The 10,700-nt window shown below is 39.0% G+C and overlaps 1 non-coding gene across 1 annotated transcript; it reads right to left on the bottom strand.

Annotated features, from left to right (window-relative positions):
- Nucleotides 1-5,088: 5,088 nt before the first annotated feature.
- Nucleotides 5,089-5,195, bottom strand: LOC133260853 (U6 spliceosomal RNA). The gene has a single exon (XR_009740994.1). It is a non-coding gene; the product is annotated as a U6 spliceosomal RNA (small nuclear RNA).
- Nucleotides 5,196-10,700: the final 5,505 nt, after the last annotated feature.

Genomic DNA, 10,700 nt, shown 5'->3' with positions numbered 1-10,700 from the left:
AGATTCTTTACTGCCTGAGCCACCAAGGCAGAGTCTGCTGGGACCACCTAATATTTTTCCTTCCATGGGTGATGCCTGTGGGGTTTTTTTGGCAACTGGCCCAGCTTGTGGTTGTCTTCATGGTGGTGATGTCACAGGTGTGGGTGTGTGGGTGCCTGTGCAGTGGCCGTAGGCCTGGGGTCTGGACAGCTGGCCCTTGTGAGTCAGCCTCAGCTTCTGCTGGCCGGCCTGTAGCAGTGCTGGGTAGGGAGCCTGAGATGAGGGAGCAGAGCTGTTGTCTGCTGGGGAGCACAGAGCAAGCCAAGCAGGCTCTGGGGCTGGGTATACCCTGGGGTAGAGTGCTGGCAGCTGTGGTTGTAGGCAGTTCGACAGAGGCACTGTTGGGATCCCCAGTGGCAAAGTCAGCCTGGGCCCCATAAACCGGGCCACGGGCCCACAGTGGTGCCTGCTGTGTGGCTGGTGTTGCTGGACCACCTTCTTCTTTGATCCTCGCTGCCTCCAGTGTATTTGCTGAGCTGCTCTCCCCATCAGTCCTTTCTGTGCAGTTTTTCTCCTTTTTTGCTCCACCGTGTTGCTGTAGGTTCTTAATTGGACTCTTCAGCCCTAAAGCTATTTTCATTTGTGAATAGCTGTCTAATTGTTTTTTTTGTTGTTGCAGGGAATGAAGGCTGGTATCTCCTACTATGTCATCTTGCTCAGTTTAGATTTTTTTTAAATTATTATCAAAATATGTATGAAAAATAATGTGTTCGGTTTTGTATATTTAACTTGGATTTTTATGAGTATATATTCAAATAGTCTTTGGATACAATCATGTTTAAAGAATTCTTTAGACCATTGAGAAACAGTACATGACAAGATAGGGTTGGAAAAGAAGACATAAAAATAGAGTTCAGAAAAAGGTAAAATAGCAGCAGAAAGGTAGTGTTTTAGAAGCAGTCTGCTTAAATTTTTAAAAGCTGATAATAATGAAAGAGCAGGCTTCTGCCATTCATGACCCATATAAAATCTGCAGAGTTCATTACACATTTTTCAGGTTTAATTACTGATCTAAACAATAAAAACAAGCCAACTGGACATTGCAAATTGTTTAGATTTTTTTTTACTACTGATCAAAATAATGAAAATGAGCAAGGAAATTATTCTCATCAAATCCACAATTTTATCAGGTTTGATCAAACTGATAAAACTACAGTCTTTACCAAATGAAGCTTGAATTACTGATCAAAATAATGAGAACAAATGCCAAAAGCATTTACATCAAATTCCTAACCCAGAAGCACAGATGCAATTCTTGTCTGGCATAAGATGATGAAGAAAGTGGCTTCCCAGAATGAGCAGGTCGGAGCGGGGAGTCGGGACCGGGAGCCCCACTGTCTTCTGAGAGCCCATCCTGGAGGGTGGCCCTGCTTCCAGGAAACAAAGCAATTTGGGTTCATGACGAAGAACCTTTTCATCGGGTGAAGAAGAAATAGAAACGAGCCTTTACATTCACAGATCGTGCATATCTTGTAACTGTTTTTCTGTGTTTTCTAGTCTTCTGTCAGTTATTCATGATGGAAGAATTTGAGTTCTTTATGAGGAGACTATTTAAAAATTGCTATTACAGAGAAAAGCACACATAATACAAAGGCTAGAATTGAAAAATTCTGAAGAAATAGCAAAAAATTGATATTTAACAAAGAGAGTGAAGTCAAAGTCACTCAGTTGTGTCTGACTATTGCAACCCCATGGACTGTAGCCTGCCAGGCTCCTCTGTCCATGGAATTTTCCAGGCAAGAATTTTGGATTGGGTTGCCATTTCCCTACTCCACTAAGAAAGAGAAGTAATAGTAAAAAAAAAAAAAAAAAAAAAAATTGGTATAATGTTCTAGAAGTACTTAGTCAAACATAGCGATGCTTTATTTATTTATAGGGCTTCCCTGGTAAAGAATTCAGTGTATTTTCCTTGACCATGAATATAATTGGTGATGGAGATAACCAGAGATTTTTTAAAATTATCACTAAATTGGATGATCATGTACAAATAATTAGGAACAGCTGGTTTCTTATTAAAACTCATCTATTAATTTTTTCAAATATCATAATTTCATTTTTGGAAGCTCTGTTCAGAAATGTATCCATTTAACTTGTTATCCAGTTGGTTACCTGCTAATATTTAAATTTATCCAGAATCTTTATAAGCAAATTCATGAAGAAATTTAGAATGTAAAAATCCCTGCATGTACAGTTAGCTTACAATTATAGATATGATTCATGGTTACTTTTTTTTAATGAAAATATACTGGTTATGATTGTTAAATCAAATATATCTATTTAAATAAATATGTATTCTTGAATAGGGAAGACTTAACATCATAAAGACAAAATCAGGCATGTTCAGGGTAATGTGGCTGTAGACTGGATTCCACATCATAAAGGTCTTTTTTAAAAGTTAACTTATGTATTTATTATAGTACAGTAAAAGTACCATTAGATTTTTTTTTTTTCTGGAATGAGATAAGTTGATTATAAAGTCCACTCAGAGGAAAATATAGGTAAGAATTGCTAGAAAAACTCTAAGGGCAACAGGGCCAGTTAGAAGCTCTAGATATAGCAGATAATAAAGCTCATGACAAAGCTTCTCAGAAAAATAATAAACTGGGAAATTCTAGTAAGGTTAGCAGATGAGGTTAAGGATGCCCTTGGGCTTAATTATTACAAATTTATGAAGAATCTACTCTTCAGGGTCAGAGGTTTTCCCCAGCAAAGGACTGCAGCATGAGCTGACAATTAGCCTGTGAATAGTTGGCCTCAGAAAGCAAAGAGGAACTGAAGAGTCTTTTGATGAAAGTTAAAGAGAAGAGTGAACAAATTGGCATAAAACTCAACATTCAAAAAACTAAAATCCTGACATCCAGTCCCATCACTTCATGGCAAATAGAGAGGAAATGATGGAAACAGTGACAGACTTTATTTTCTTGGGCTCTGCAGATGGTGACTGCAGCCATGAAATTAAAAGACGCTTGCTCCTTGGAAGAAAAACTATGACCATCCTAGATAGCATATTAAAAAGCAGAGCCATTACTTTGCCAACAAAGGTCTGTCTAGTCAAAGCTATGGTTTTCCAGCAGTCATGTATGGATGTGAGAGTTGGACTATAAAGAAAGCTGAGGGCCAAAGGATTGATGCTTTTGAATTGTGGTGTTGGAGAAGACTCTTGAGAGTCCCTTGGACTGCAAGGAGATCCAACCAGTCCATCCTGAAGGAAATCAGTCCTGAATATTCATTGGAAATACTGATGCTGAAGCTGCAATACTTTGGCCACCTGATGAGAAGAACTAACTCATTTGAAAAGACCCTGATGCTGGCAAAGATTGAAGGCAGGAGGAGAAGGGGACGACAGAGGATGAGATGGTTGAATGGCATCACTGACTTGAGGGACATGAGTTTGAGCAAGCTCTGGGAGTTTGTGATGGACAGGGAAGCTTGGCGTGCTGCAGTTCATGGGGTTGCAAAGAGTTGGACACGAACTGAGAGACTGAACTGAACAGATAGGTTTATTATAGTCATAAAAATACTGCACACATTTATACATAACACTGAGTGACTGAACTGAACTGAATTGGCCTTAAACATAGTTTGGCTCATTCCAGGTGTAGACCAGTTACAGAGGAGAAACAAGAGAGCTGAATGAATATATAGAGAAAAATTACAAATCTGATTCATCTCATTTAAACTGTGCTGCATAGATAGGATATGGATGACACACACAGGCAGGGGTGGTTTAGGTGTTGATAAGATTAACAGGTGATAAGTTTTGATGGAAGTGAGGAATTTATGAAGTTGAGGAAGTACAGAGAATAATCCTTTTCTGTCCTCAAGGAGTTCAAAAGTTAGTGGGCAGTTAAACAACATACACACAAACACACATGCAAAGACACACAAAATCTAAGTATAAACAATTCAGATGGCATTATGAGATCCTTTATGTAATTGGAAATTGTGTGTATATATATATATATATATATATATATGTTTTCTTGATGTTGATGAAAAAATTAAATGTGCTCTTGTAAACCTGTTAATCTCTATTGTAGGAATATACATGTTCAGTATAAGTGTGGCAGAACAACTTCATGGTGGCAGAACAGTGTGAACAGAAAGTGTAAGACTGTCCGTGTGGACATAGCCTAGATGATGACAGCTTGAATTCTTTCCAGGGTTGTTCACCCTTTAAAACTTTGATAACAAAAGTAGTCTTTTTGGTTCATGATGGCAGATTGATTGCCTTGTATATTTACATTTTACTAGGTTCACTGATATGACTGTTAAAATTGACTATTTGTTAAAACACAAATTGTTTGTTTCACAATGACAACTTGATGGGCTTTTGAAAGCAGTTATATTTACGTTTTACAGGATCTGCTCTTCTGAACATTTGTCAGTATAACAGGATCCACCTTTGACACTTGCTTTTAAGCAAAAGCCAAGAAGAGCAAGTTTGAAAGTGTGTTTGGAGGTTCTGAACAGAGCATGTGTCTACCCAAGAAAGTTCTCCTTCTCCACGAAGCAGTATGTGTATGGAGGATGCACGCGAACAAATGAAGGAAGGACTGCAGGTCTGCCAGCCTGAGCATCTCAGCTGCCACATTCGAGCACCCTTGTTACTGCGTGAGGTTTCAGAAAAATGGATGGGGTGGGGAATGGCTTGTTTATTACAGCAGAAATGTGGCTTTATATCTAAATATCAGAGAGGATAAGAAGTTGGTGTGCTGGTTCAGAAAGACTGGTAGATGATAGATACAGGTGGGTAGGTAGATATGTAGATAGGTGGCTAAGTGAACAGTGGCTGGTGCTCAGTATGTAATGTGTACATTAGTTTTGGTTATTATCTTTGACAAAATCCATCTTCTTATTGTCTCATTAATTCAGGTCATTTGATGGTGGCAAGTACCCCATTTTTTTTTAACATGAATCAGCCATAGGTATACATATATCCCCTCCCTTTTGAACCTCCCTCCCATCTCCCTCCCCATCCCACCCCTCTAGGTTGATACAGAGTCCCTGTTTGAGTTTCCTGAGTCATACAGCAAATTCCCGTTGGCTAAAAATATGGAACACTTCACGAATTTGTGTATCATCCTTGTATAGGGGCCACGCTAACCTTCTCTGTACGATTCCAATTTTAGTATATGTGCCGCTGAAGTGAGCACAAATACCCCATTTTTAACATAAAAGATAAAATCTGAGTTTTCATAATGCACATTTTGTTGGGTCTCCAGGGGTGTTGCTTTATGACAGACATTTGGCTGTAGAAGACCTGAACTGGGGCATGAAACAGTGAAATCCTAGTTTTCTCGTTACTTGGGGAAAGCTCAAAGATTGGTGCATTTATAAAAAAACTTTAAATCTTGGATAGTCTCTTTGGTATGCCTAGTTTTATAAGAAGAGAGTGATAGAATTCCAAACCATAGTGCTTCCCCGAGTGTACAAAAAAATCAATCTAAATAAATATTTTAAAGACAGCCAATTATTGGACTTGAGCCATAAAACCATTTCAATGATGGGTTTTCTTTTTTTCTTCTCTTTTACCATCGTGACTGTAACTTGGTATTTTCTTCTCTCTGACTTCTCAATTTGGTTTTACCTCTAAGTAACCCTGATCATGTGTTGCTATAGTCTTGTCAAAAATTTTCCCTCATCTTCCTGCTCTCCCTCCAGGCCATAACCTGGGCCCTAATGTTTTGGAAGAAAAATTGATTTTTCTCTGTCAGAAAGAAATAATTATATATTTAATATTTTATACTTGTTTTCAGTTGAGATGAATCTTCAGGAGTCTACATAGTTGGTTGTGGAATGACAGATGAGTCAGCATGATTTGACCTACTTTGATTAGCATGAAGATTCATCTGTTTACTAATATTTGTCTTTGTAAATATTTGATGGTGATGGTGTTTAGAAGTCACAATGGTGTTTCATAATTTATAGGAGTAATATTTTAAAATCCGACGTCACTTTTCTCCCCATGTAGATGAGTCTTCTCTTGTTCTAGTCTTTAGTATCTTAAGTAATTATAGTATTAGTCGCTCAGTTGTGTCTGACTCTTTGCAACCCCATGAATGGTAGCCCACCAGGCTCCTCTGTCCATGGATTTCTCCAGGCAAGAATACTGGAGTGGATAGCCATTCCCTTCTTCAGGGGATCTTCCCAACCCAGGGATTGAACTGGATCTCCTGCGCTACAGGCAGATTCTTTGCTATCTGAGCCACCAGGGAAGACCTTAGTATCTTAAGGATTCTAACAAAGTTTCCTGATGAAGCAGGTGGCCTCACTGGAAACAAAAATACTGAATGACTTAGTGAGGGTGAGGGTTATATGCAGGACCTTGTCACTCTGATTCCAAACTAAATATCCTTTCTACTGTGTCACACCTTCTTGGGTATCTTCAGTTATTTTTCAGATTTCTCTATACTTTATTATCTTTGTATCATCTAGGACTTCAGAATATATCTTGAACGTAGTGAATAACTTTTGTAAGAATTACTTTTAGGTTTTAAATTAATTGGAGCTCATGGTAATTATTTACTACTTAACATTTAAAATTTTGGTTATTTTAAAAGATATATTAGAGAATTCCTGGTGGTCTAGTGGTTAGGACTATGTGCTATCACTGCTGAAGGCCTGGTTCCATCCCAGGTTGGGAAACTTAAGATCCCATGACGTGGCTGAGAAAAAAAAGTTGTGTTAATGAAACAGACACACAGTAATGGTGGGCACTGGTCATCTTACAGGATAAATAATTGTTTTATCTTGACTCATTCAGATTCATGTTCAAAAGGACTTTTAGGCTGGGGACCCTCTTGGCTATGTCACATTCCTGGGTTGGATTTATTTTAACAATACTGGATCTGCTTTGAGAAAAGGGCATAGTGTATTAGAATGACATGGTGACATAAAATAGGCTTCTAATCACCCTCTTCTCTCTCTTTTTTTTATTTTCAATGCTGGCAATCATCTTTTTGTTTTTCAATGCCTAATGGTTTTAAAAAATATAATTTCTATTCAGTAGACTGAAAACAATATTGTTAGTAGTAGTAATGTGAAAATGCAGAATTCAAAGCCAGTATTACCAAAATAAATTTGGTAATAAATACACCTGTTGTGGCCAAGTTGAGGGAAGACACCTGACCACACTAGGCCTTTTCTCCTCCTCTGAGACAGATGTGTGCCTGCTTCTGGGCTGGGCACCCAGCACTCACTTGCAGCAGTCAGCCCCCAACACAGTAACAGGGACTGGAGGCCCTGAGCTGTCCTGAGGGGCCTGCAGGTGTCCAGGTCATGTGTCTTCAGAGTCACTTCTGGCTCAGCTGATGCTCCTGGGCTGGTAGGAATCAGGCTCTACAGGCAATATGAAGATATAGAGGGCTTCCCTGATGGCTCCTCAGATAAAGAATCTGCCTGTAATGCAGGAGACACAGGAAATGTGGGTTTGATCCCTGGGTTGGGAAGATCCCCTGGTGGAGGAAATGACAACCCACTTCAGTATTCTTCCTTGAAGGACAGAGGAGCCAGGCGGGCTACAGTCCATGGGGTCATAAAGAGTTGGACACAACTAGAGTATAAAAGACAAACGCACATCTCAAGTTTGAGCTGATGTCTGGTGAAAGGGTGTTAGGTATTGTTTCGTGTCCTGAATTTCAGTAGAATCTCTCAGAAATTTTGAATATGTCTCCTTGATGAAAAATAAAGCAAAAATAATATAAATGACAGTATCTGTAATCACCAGAACACTGCTCAGAAAGCATTCCATTCATTAAAATTGTAACAAAGGTATTTTGATGGAAAGCATAATGTTTGAATAAACCTTGACAAGAGATATGTACTTGTGATTGGAAAACACATTCAACTGTGAATCATTTTAATGGATTTGTTTCTTGTTGGCAATAAAAGTGTTTTCAGGAAAACTTGTGAATTAAATGTTTAATGTCCTACTTTATTATTATGATGGCTTTTAATTGAAGAATAATTGACTTGCAATGTTGTGTTGATCGCTGTATAGCAAAGTGATCCAGTCCTACATGTATGTATACTCTCTTTCATGTTATTTTCCGTTATGGTTTATCCCAGGATATTGAATAGAATTGCCTGTGCTACACAGTAGGACCTTTTATCTGTTTATCTGTTCTGTATATAATATTTTGCTTCTGCTAATCCCAAGCTCCCACTCCATCCCCCTCCACCCCACCCCTTGGCAACCGCAAGTCTGTTCTCTATGTCTGAGTCTGTTTCTGTTTTGTGATAGTTTATCTCTTACTTCAGAGTATTCACATTCATACTGAATTACAATGTTAAAGAAATAAAAACTTCAGTGCAATTTTTAGAAATTTCACATTTTATTTTTACCAAAATCCAGATAACTATATAAGAATATCCAGAAATAGATGTCAAACACATTTATATACTGAAGAATTATGGATGATATGTAGCATCTTTTCCTTCCTCAGCTGCAGTATGGAAGGAGAATTAGGAGTAAGACTGAAAGGCATTCTTTGTGTGGAAGCAGCCAGGTTCTCTCCTAGGCCCCATCCTGGGGAGAATTATGAAAATAGTCAAACTGTTTCCTGCATGATGCGTTTCAGATGAGACTGAGAATACAATGTGTACAAGATCCCACATGTATACACACATCACATGTGCAGGCCACAACTTACATTATGTGCATGAGCAACATGCACATAAGTGTACAATATGCATGCACACACATGTCTGCAAACGTGTATATAGACATATACATGTGCATACATACATATCCTTCTGCATGCACTGGTACGTGTGTTTAATAAAATATGGGAACAGAATTGTCATTCTTTAATTAGAAATGTTGGTATGGCGGTGAATTTGGGAACTCAAGGAAGAATAGTAATGATTTTTGAACATTAAAGAGATTATTCAGAAAAAGAAATGTGACGAATTCTCTCAGGACAAAGTTAGTGTCCCGGGTTAACTTATTGTGGACTGGCCACGTGGCTTTCAGGCAGCATAGGAGTTCCTGGAACACACGGAGGACTGTGCGGTTTACTGGGTCATGGACTGGAGCTGGGAACAGTGCATACAGAGGGCCATTGTCTCTGTATGGCATCAGCTCCTTTGCAGACCGTAGGTATTGCAGACCGTAGGTTGGCTGTCCCGCCTGCCAGCCCCAACGGCCAGAGCACTGGGCAGTCGTAAATAATGAGAAGTGGCCTTGGTGCCACAGGTGAGGTGTCTGTGGCTCTAGGTTCTGTTTGGAGAATTGTGGCTGGACCTTTAGGGGTGAGAGGTCAGGAGCTATTGAGTTTTAGACCCTGGCTGTCTGGGTAATTGTGTATAATGGCTGAAATAATCACCTGCTCCATTAACCAGCACACTTCTGTCATATTAATCCATCATCAAAAAAGCACAGAACAAAGATGTTAAAATACACTATAAATGAAGCCTCAGCATTGACGCTGGCAGGAGATTTGAGAAGTTTTACCTTTTGTAGCTGTGACAGGATATTCAGAAACATGTGTGCCAATCCAATTAGCTGACTTGCCCTATACATTTAGACGTGGCACAATCATTTAACTTTGAAATTTTAAGTGTTTTTATCCAAAACAATCTGTACTTCTCATTTGTCAGAGTGCATTTCCCGAAGCTTTCCAAGTTGCGGAAAGGTGACTTTTTGGTAACTTGTTTGACTGTTCGAACACAATTTATTTCTGCCACCTGTTATTTTTCTCCCTGGATTTTTGAGAAGTTGTTTCTGGACCATTTGATCACCCTATAAAAGCCTCCCCTTCTGTGTGTAGTTGACTCTGGGTTTGACAGTTCAGCAATGCACAATGAGGGTTCACTCAGTGCCAAGTTCTGTGCAATTTATTTTTTCAAGGAAAATGCTTAAGCTGAATGTGTGTAACTCTCCATCTGTTTATTGAAGAATATGCTCTTTTGTTAGCACGATCATGGTGATAATTTTCATTTTAAAGGATAGACTTCAGGAAAACAAGAATGTTTATAGTACTCTTTTTGGGGTATTTTAGGGTGACTTAATTACATAAAAATTATTTTTGAAATGTCTTTTGTGACAAGCTGAAAAAAAAACAACTGAAGTTATTCTTTTAAAGAGAAGATGTTATCCTACGCTTTTGCTCATGTTTAAATTGTACAAAGATCATAGTATCTTCCTGAGTCACTAGAATTCACATCACACCCCAGCTCAAGAGCTTTGCAGCCTGTTGTGTTCATCTGGGATATCCCAGGCCTCCTATATCTCTCAGTCCTAAAACCTTGGTTCTAGAGGTTTCTTGTTTAGAATTCTTGTTTAGAATCAGCCCCTTCTGTTAGTTCTCCTAATCGTCATGACCAGTCTCCAGGTGTTAAAGGTTGTTAAAGGATCCCTCGAGCTTCTAGGCTGGTGCTGTGGGCAGTCTGCTCCTGACCTCCCTGTGTCTCATCCTAGTCCTGGGGGTCCCGGAGTGTAAGAAGTTTCTCCCCAACAGTAAAGCAAACAAATTAACAAAGAGTATGAGACAAAATACTTTATAACTTGTAAATAATGGTTAATAAAGAAGTCTTGTTACTAGTGAGATACTCAGTGAGAAACCTAGCACAGTGACAGCTATTAGCGAGAAGCTAATTTTGAGCAAACTCTGGGAGACAGTGGAGGACAGAGGAGCCTGGCAGGCTGCAGTCCTGGA

This window comes from Bos javanicus, chromosome 14 (assembly GCF_032452875.1).
Source record: "Bos javanicus breed banteng chromosome 14, ARS-OSU_banteng_1.0, whole genome shotgun sequence".
Taxonomy (NCBI): domain Eukaryota; kingdom Metazoa; phylum Chordata; class Mammalia; order Artiodactyla; family Bovidae; genus Bos; species Bos javanicus.
The sequence above is the reverse complement of the archived record's forward strand: the minus strand, read 5'-3'. Positions and strand labels throughout refer to the sequence as shown.